We start from the raw sequence: 7,761 nt of genomic DNA on the forward strand, positions 1-7,761 counted from the left end.
ACCAGCGGGTCCAATGAAGGCCCAGTAAAACATTGAGACACCAGCGGGTCCACTGAAGGCCCAGTAAAACATTGAGGCACCAGCGGGTCCACTGAAGGCCCAGTAAAACATTGAGGCACCAGCGGGTCCACTGAAGGCCCAGTAAAACATTGAGGCACCAGCGGGTCCACTGAAGGCCCAGTAAAACACTGAGGCACCAGCGGGTCCATTGAAGGCCCAGTAAAACACTGAGGCACCAGCGGGTCCACTGAAGGCCCAGTAAAACATTGAGGCACCAGCGGGTCCACTGAAGGCCCAGTAAAACATGCTGCAGAGGCCACTTAGACAAGTGAGATCGACGGTTAGATACATTATCACATTATTCCACCGTGGAACACACACACCCTGCCTGCTGCTGCTCCTTCCTTGCCAGTCACACACACTGAAGTCCTAGAAAGAGAATCCACCCTCAGGCACGTTGTTCACGGCAGATAAGTCGTACGCCTGGCCACTGGTGGTGGTGTTCACCTCGGGGCCCTCCTCCTCGTCGGAACACTTCTCGATGATATCCATCCAGAGCCTTCTCGTACACGGCCTCGTTGTCGTGGTGCTGCAGTCCTCAGTCTTGTCCAGTCCACCGCACTCCTCAGTCATATGGCCCAGGCGGTCCACCGCGTTGATCTCGGTAGTCTGAGATGATGAACACATTTATAACCCTTTGCTGGGTGAATATTAACGAGCTATGTTAACCTGCAATACTCCCATTGGTATGACACACAAATAACTGATGCATGCAGGAAGCGATCCGAGTGGAGCATCACCTCACTGGGTTTTACTGTGTCTTCTAAGAAAATAATGAGTGAATGACTAAGGAATTTATGTTAAGATACATGTCCTCAGACCTGAGAATTGAACTCTAGCCTTTATATTACTTTATTAGTTCCTCGTAATTCAAAGTAACCATCCTTCAAACACATTCCAGCAGCCAACAAGTTATAACCCTGTTCACTATCAATGCCTCCATCACCGTATTGTGTAACAGCACTGGCCTGCCGTCTGTGGCTGTGGCCTTCCACCTGGTGCCGCCTTTTCATGCCTGCTCAACAAAGACCTGTGTATCTACACTCAGCAATACATTCATTATGAAGCAGTGATGCTACAGGACTGAAGATACTGAAGACAGTTTATTCTGATGATCATTTTTTTTTTTTCATTTCTCTTATAAGCATTAGTTTAATGTTCCACTTTGTGCTTGAGTTTTGAAGTGAAGAAAGAATACATCACTGAATGGTAGAGCACTCCATTATAGAATGTAAGAAAACATCCTCATGACCTTACCTCTGTGTCTGGTCTAATGAGTTCCAGAAGAGGTTGTACAATGCCAGCCTTAATGACGAAGTTTCTGAGTTTGGGGCCATCGCCAGCAGTGTTTCCTGGCGCCCACACGGCTTGCTTTGCATGCCAAGTTGGTGTGCGGCGAGCGGAGCAGCTTGACGAACGACACGACAGCACCCGAGGTTGTTGGGGAGGCAAACAACGTGGATTACATGAAGGAACAAACTTCAAACTAATCATTTGTTCATACAACATAAAAACAAAGCAGGAAGATTCTATCAAGAAGCGACACCCTTTTCTACCTCCTTCTATTCATCTTAAGACTTCATGTTCCCCTCCACGTTTTTCAACGCGAGACCCTCACAGCAGGAACAATACAACTCAGGGCTGGATGCCACAGAATGATTAACCTTGCTATTATTTCTGAATGGGCAGAAGGAACAGTGTAGAACGTGCAGGGCGGGGCTGCGGCAGGGCGCTTGTCAGCCATCAGATGACGCGCATCTCCACACGTTCGTCGTGAAGCAATCCTACACGTAACAGTAATAGTCGCCAATTTGTACAAACCATTTGGCATTCATATCTAGAACATTTTCCTTTCTTCATATCGGCACAATAGTAATTCAGTTTACTTATAAACTACAGGTGGCAGTCAAAGGGCAAAACAAATTACTAAGTGGTGCTCCTATGGACATAATACATGTCAAAAGAGTGATCAGTTTCAGTTTGAAAAGCCTTGGTATTCCTCTCTTGAAAGTTTAATTTATAAAGAGGATAAATAGACATCCTGAACCCTGCCCTCTGGTTACAACACTCAGGCCACACTCACTTGTCTGCCCTCTCCAGGAGGCGTACAAGGGGGTGCACCAGGCCGGCATCCGGGGTGCCATCTAGGGGCTGGCTGAGAGCATCTTGCGTGCAGCTTGTGTGGCCACCGGCTGGGTGCTGCTGTCGTTACTCGGGATGCCGTTGATAATTTCCTCCACACACAGTGTGGGGCCCTAAAACAGTACACACATATTATAACCTGTTCAGGCTTATAATTTCACAGCTTCCTAGAAATTTAATATATTTATATATATATATATATATATATATATATATATATATATATATATATATATATATATATATATATATATATATATATATATATATATATATATATATATATATATATATATATATATATATATATATATATATATATATATATATATATATATATATATATATATATATATATATATATATATATATATATATATATATATATATATATATATATATGTATATATAACCAAAATTATAAACGCCCTTGAGAGTTATTCTAAGGTTTCCATTAATCTTATGTACTCTAATTTTGTTAATCATCCTGTTTAAACATGCAATGCAGCTGTTCCTGGAAAGCAAACCATTACACAGTAAACACCACATAAGGGGCCAAAGGCAGCACTTTGTAATGAAGTGAAAATGGTCATGACTTCAGAGCAGCACCGGGAAATAGCTTCCTAAAAATCACCTCTGTATTTCTCTTGCATTTGACCAACAGAATTGATACTGAGGGCGAGGATCAACGTCTCTTCCTTGCATAGGAAGGAAAAAGGGAACAAAGCCTCAACCCACACCAGCCAAACACTGTGTGGTATAATCGGTTATGAGGAACACTTGCACCAAAGACAACCAAGGCAAGTATCACACATTCACGATCTTGACTCCCGACGCATCCCGACGTCAGGCTACACGCCGACAGTTTTGAAATTTCTAAACACTCGGCGCCCTTCCTGACATCTCTCACCGTCGGCAGTAAACCAACACCGTTGGATGTCCATCTCAGCAACGTCTCGACAATGTCGTTTCGACGTCGGCAATGATCGGCATTTTAGGGGATCTATTTATGATGATGTTAACGTACGTCTGGCAGCGTGACATTTTCTAACGTCGAGAGTCAAGATCGTGAATGTGTGACACTAGCCTTAACAATATGGAGAACACATAATTATAACAAAACGAGTATGTAATGACGCTGGACCTGAAAATATTCCCTCGTTTTCACATCTCCCTAACATTTTTTTGTGTGTGTTCATCTTGTATTCATTTATATTTTATTATTCCGTTTCTTTGTTTAATTATTCATACACTTATTGACTCTTTTTCTTATTTCAAGCTTATCATTTTTCTCTCTTTTTCCTCTTAGTGTTTCTGACTTTCACCCTTCTAATTAAGTTTCATGTTGAGTTATTCACATGTCTGTTCTTTTGTTCGACTGACACGTTTTCATTTTTCCTAACCTTTCTGACTTTCTAAATCTTTTATCACAATTTAACATTTTTTTTTACAAAAGTTTTGTTTATTGTAATTGTTTTACTGATTATTAATCAATTTTCTCTGCTGATTCCAAAAATGTAATTATTTTTTTACTGTATCATCGACCACTATAGAAATACATCGTCTTTCAATGTTATCATATAATCGGAATTGTTATATGTTTCGCTACTAAATGTATGTCTAATTTTCTCTTTCACATCAATTACTAAGTTCTGTTATTTTCATGATGGCTAGTAGAGGATGTAAAAATTTTCCAGATACAGTTTGCTATGTGTTTGGTTTTTATATTGGAAAAAATCAGGTATTACTAAGATCGTGAAAGGTGCCAAATTCTGGATAGCGTACAGACACTATTTCGGAATGCCCATGGGTGACCAGGACAAACCATGGATCCCTCATGTGATATGTGGAAGCTGTCGATTTACTCTAGAAGGATGGTTAAGAGGTACAGGAAGGGCAATGCCTTTTGCCAATCCCAGAGTATGGAGAGAGCCGAAGAACCATCACGATGACTTACTTTTGTATGATTGATGTGACAAAGTACAGAAAAGTGAAAGGAAGACAAGCTCTTCAGTATCCAGACATACCATCATCTAGTGCACCTGTCCCACATGATGACAGCTTACCAGTACCACAACCACCAGAAAATATAAGTATACTTCTCGTCATACTCTCCAAAAGTCTTACTTTTAATTAATTCGAATGTTAAGTATTTACTATGCATTCATTGTCCTAACGATGTATGGAATACCGATGTTATTCAAGTCGTTGTTGAAGTTGCTATACGTAGTTATTTCTTTCTTTTCAGATGGAGGATGCAATGGATATTTCATCTGAAGAGTCATTAAGTGGCAGCAGCCAAGAAATGGAGGAAGCTTTCGTACCAAGAGCGACTTCGAAGCCTCACTTTCCAAATCAGAGTGAGCTAGATGATTTAGTCCGGGATTTAGGTCTTACTAAGTCAGGAGGTGAACTTCTAACATCAAGGCTGAAGGAATGGAATCTACTAGGGGAAGACTGCAGGACATCTGTGGACCGGAAACGATATGAAGAATTTTAAATTTACTATGGCATTAGTAATGATATGTGTTATTGTAATGATGTGATTGGTTTATTTACTGCTCTTAGACTCAAGCACGATCCTGCAGAATGGCGACTGTTCATAGACAGCTCAACAAGAAGTCTCAAAGCAGTGTTGCTCCACAATGGAAATAAATAGTTATCAAAGCATTTACAGTGCAAAACTTTATTGATTTTTTTGTTGTTGTTCTAACCAATATTGTAATTCCTAAATACCTTTGAATATATGAACAAGCACTAAATGTTGTGTAATTATCCTTACAGTATTAAAATAGATTGAGCCAACATACTGCCGTAGAGAACAGTTATGTATATAACGAGAAAATACGATATTAAGAATAAAAAACTAAAAAAACTATCGATATTACGTCAAAACGAATGTGATTTTTTTTTTACTTCAGTGGCAAAAAATACATATAAGAACATAAAAAAAATGCAAATAAACAAAAAATGTGTTACATTGTGATTCATTTTGAGTTGCTTTCATATATTTTGGGTAGGCGGTGGCCGAAGTGGTAGCGTACTGGGCCCACATTCACCGCGTGATGGACGACGCGGGTTCGAATCCCCACGCTACCACTCGGATTTTTCAGTCACCGCCGAGTGGCTTAAAACTACCCACATGCTGTCCTGAAGAACACCCATCAACCCGGACTCTAGAGGAAGCCGTCCAAGCGAACCAAGAACGAGTTCCGGGGGGCAGCATGAGCCAATGCAAAATGGCGCCACTATAAACACTCGCCTGCGCTAGAACGGGCTGGGCCGACCATCAGGCCCCACCTGGAAGAAGCCTTGGGCCGACCATCAGGCCCCACCAGGAAGATGCCTACCGGCGCAACAGGCAGCGACGTAAAAAAAAAAAATATATATATATATATATATATATATATATATATATATATATATATATATATATATATATATATATATATATATATATATATATATATATATATATATATATATATATATATATATATATATATATTTTATTTGATACCTCTCAATATTTCCTTCTTATTGTTCTTTTTCCTTCCTCCTATTTCCTTAATCATTTTCCCTTCACTCCTTCACCTTTTCCTTCAAGTTGCGTGAATATTCTTTATTTGCCTCGCTTCAATGTTCGTCACCACTCTTCCTTTTCTTCTTGGCATATTCCTTCTCTCCTTTACTCTTCCGCTTTCTGTTTCTTCCCCTTGAGCGCTATTTAAGAGAGAGAGAGAGAGAGAGAGAGAGAGAATAGTTTAACAAATCGTGTGCGAAAAAAGAACGAAATCGTCCGAAGAATCATGTTCACGAGCGTAACATTTCCAGCTGTTTCAATACACATAGTTTTGCAGATTCGATTCTTTTTAATATTTCAAACCCGTCTCTCTCTCATACACACACACACACACACACGTATTCACATACTAACACATTCCTCTCCTCTTGTGATATTAAATTTTGTCTCTTTAATCTTCTCCTTCCTCCTCCTCCTCCACCACCTCCTCTTCCTTCTCCTCTTTATCTTCCTTTTCTTCTTTGCCTCTTCCTTTTCCAGTATCTCCATATCTCTTTTTTTTTATGCGTCTCTCTCACTCTTCTTCCACCTCCTTTCCGATTCCCCTCCTTGACCTCCTCTCCTTTCTCTTCTTTCCCCTCCTCCTCTTCCACATCATTGATCCTTTCCTCAGGGATTCACAGGTATTTCAGGATATATTTTACACGCTCTTTTCTTTTTCTCTGTATCTCTTCTTCTTTCCTTTATTTTCTGAATTCATTTGTGCGTGTTATTCCTTTACCATATATCCTTTTCTTTTTCCTAACTTTCTTTATATTCTATTGGTCAGCTTTTTCTCAATATCTCGCTCCTTCTGTGTTCCTTTACCTTCCTTAATCCATCTCCTTACTGTCTTTTCCCTCCTCATCTTCGACCTCTTCCTCCTCTTCTTCTTCCTCATTTTTTTCTTCACATTTTGCCTCGTTTATATTTTTTATCGCCGTTGCCCTTCTTTTCTCTGTGTATATCTGTTCACGGTTTTGGCTTTTATTTCTATTATCGTTATTCCATTCTCTTCTTCTCACTCTTCTGTGTTTTATATTTTGTTTTATAGTTTTGTTTTCACACTCCAGTTCTTTCTCTATTTAGATTGTTTTTCTTTCGAGTTTAATCTATTTTTCTATCAGTCTGTATTATGTATTGTCCTCTTGTTCATTTTTTTTTTTATTCTTTTCACTTTGGTTAGTCCTTCTTTTTCACTCCTCCATCTTCCCTTCAGTTTTATTTTCATGTTATTGTTCTCTTCCCTCTCATTTTTTTGTTCCGCCTTTTTCATGTTAAGCTGCTTCGTCCTTCCTTCATTTTCTCTTCATTCTTCATCTCCCGTTACTACTTTTTCTCCCATCCGCTCCTCCCTGCCAGGTTCATTATATATCATTTCTTTCTCTTACTTTTCCTCCACTTATTTATCATTCTCTCTACCCTTTCTTTCCTTCTTTCCTCCTTACATAGTTTTCTTTAATTTAATATTTTTAAAAGAAAATAAAGGCATTTCTCTCTCTCTCTCTCTCTCTCTCTCTCTCTCTCTCTCTCTCTCTCTCTCTCTCTCTCTCATTCCCTTTTTCCCTCCTTTTGCTCCATTCTTCCTCTACTTTTCCCTACCTTCATTCCTCCCTTATCTTTCTCTTTTTTATTCTCTCTCCTCAATTTTGTTTCTTCACCCTCTCCTCACTTCCTCCAACTTTTCTCCAGTTTCTCCTCCCTTCTACTCCTCTACATCTACCCCTCTTCTCTCTCTCCATCTCTCCAGCTTTCTCTTCACTGCCTTTTTTCTTCGCCCCATTCCCTTTACCACCCTCCCTCTCTCCTCCTCATCCTCATCTCCCTCCTCCTTTTCTGTCTGCCTCTTTGGTTTTCTTCTTTCTTCCAACGGTTCCTCTTTCCATGGCACTGAGAGTCCTTGAACACCACAGTTTCAAAGAGGAACAAGAGGAGGAAGAAAAGGAGGAGGAAAGACAAAAAGCGAAGAAGTAGGGACAGAGTGACGGAGAAAAAGG

The sequence above is a fragment of the Eriocheir sinensis genome, unplaced genomic scaffold (genome assembly GCF_024679095.1).
Source record: "Eriocheir sinensis breed Jianghai 21 unplaced genomic scaffold, ASM2467909v1 Scaffold65, whole genome shotgun sequence".
Lineage (NCBI taxonomy): Eukaryota > Metazoa > Arthropoda > Malacostraca > Decapoda > Varunidae > Eriocheir > Eriocheir sinensis.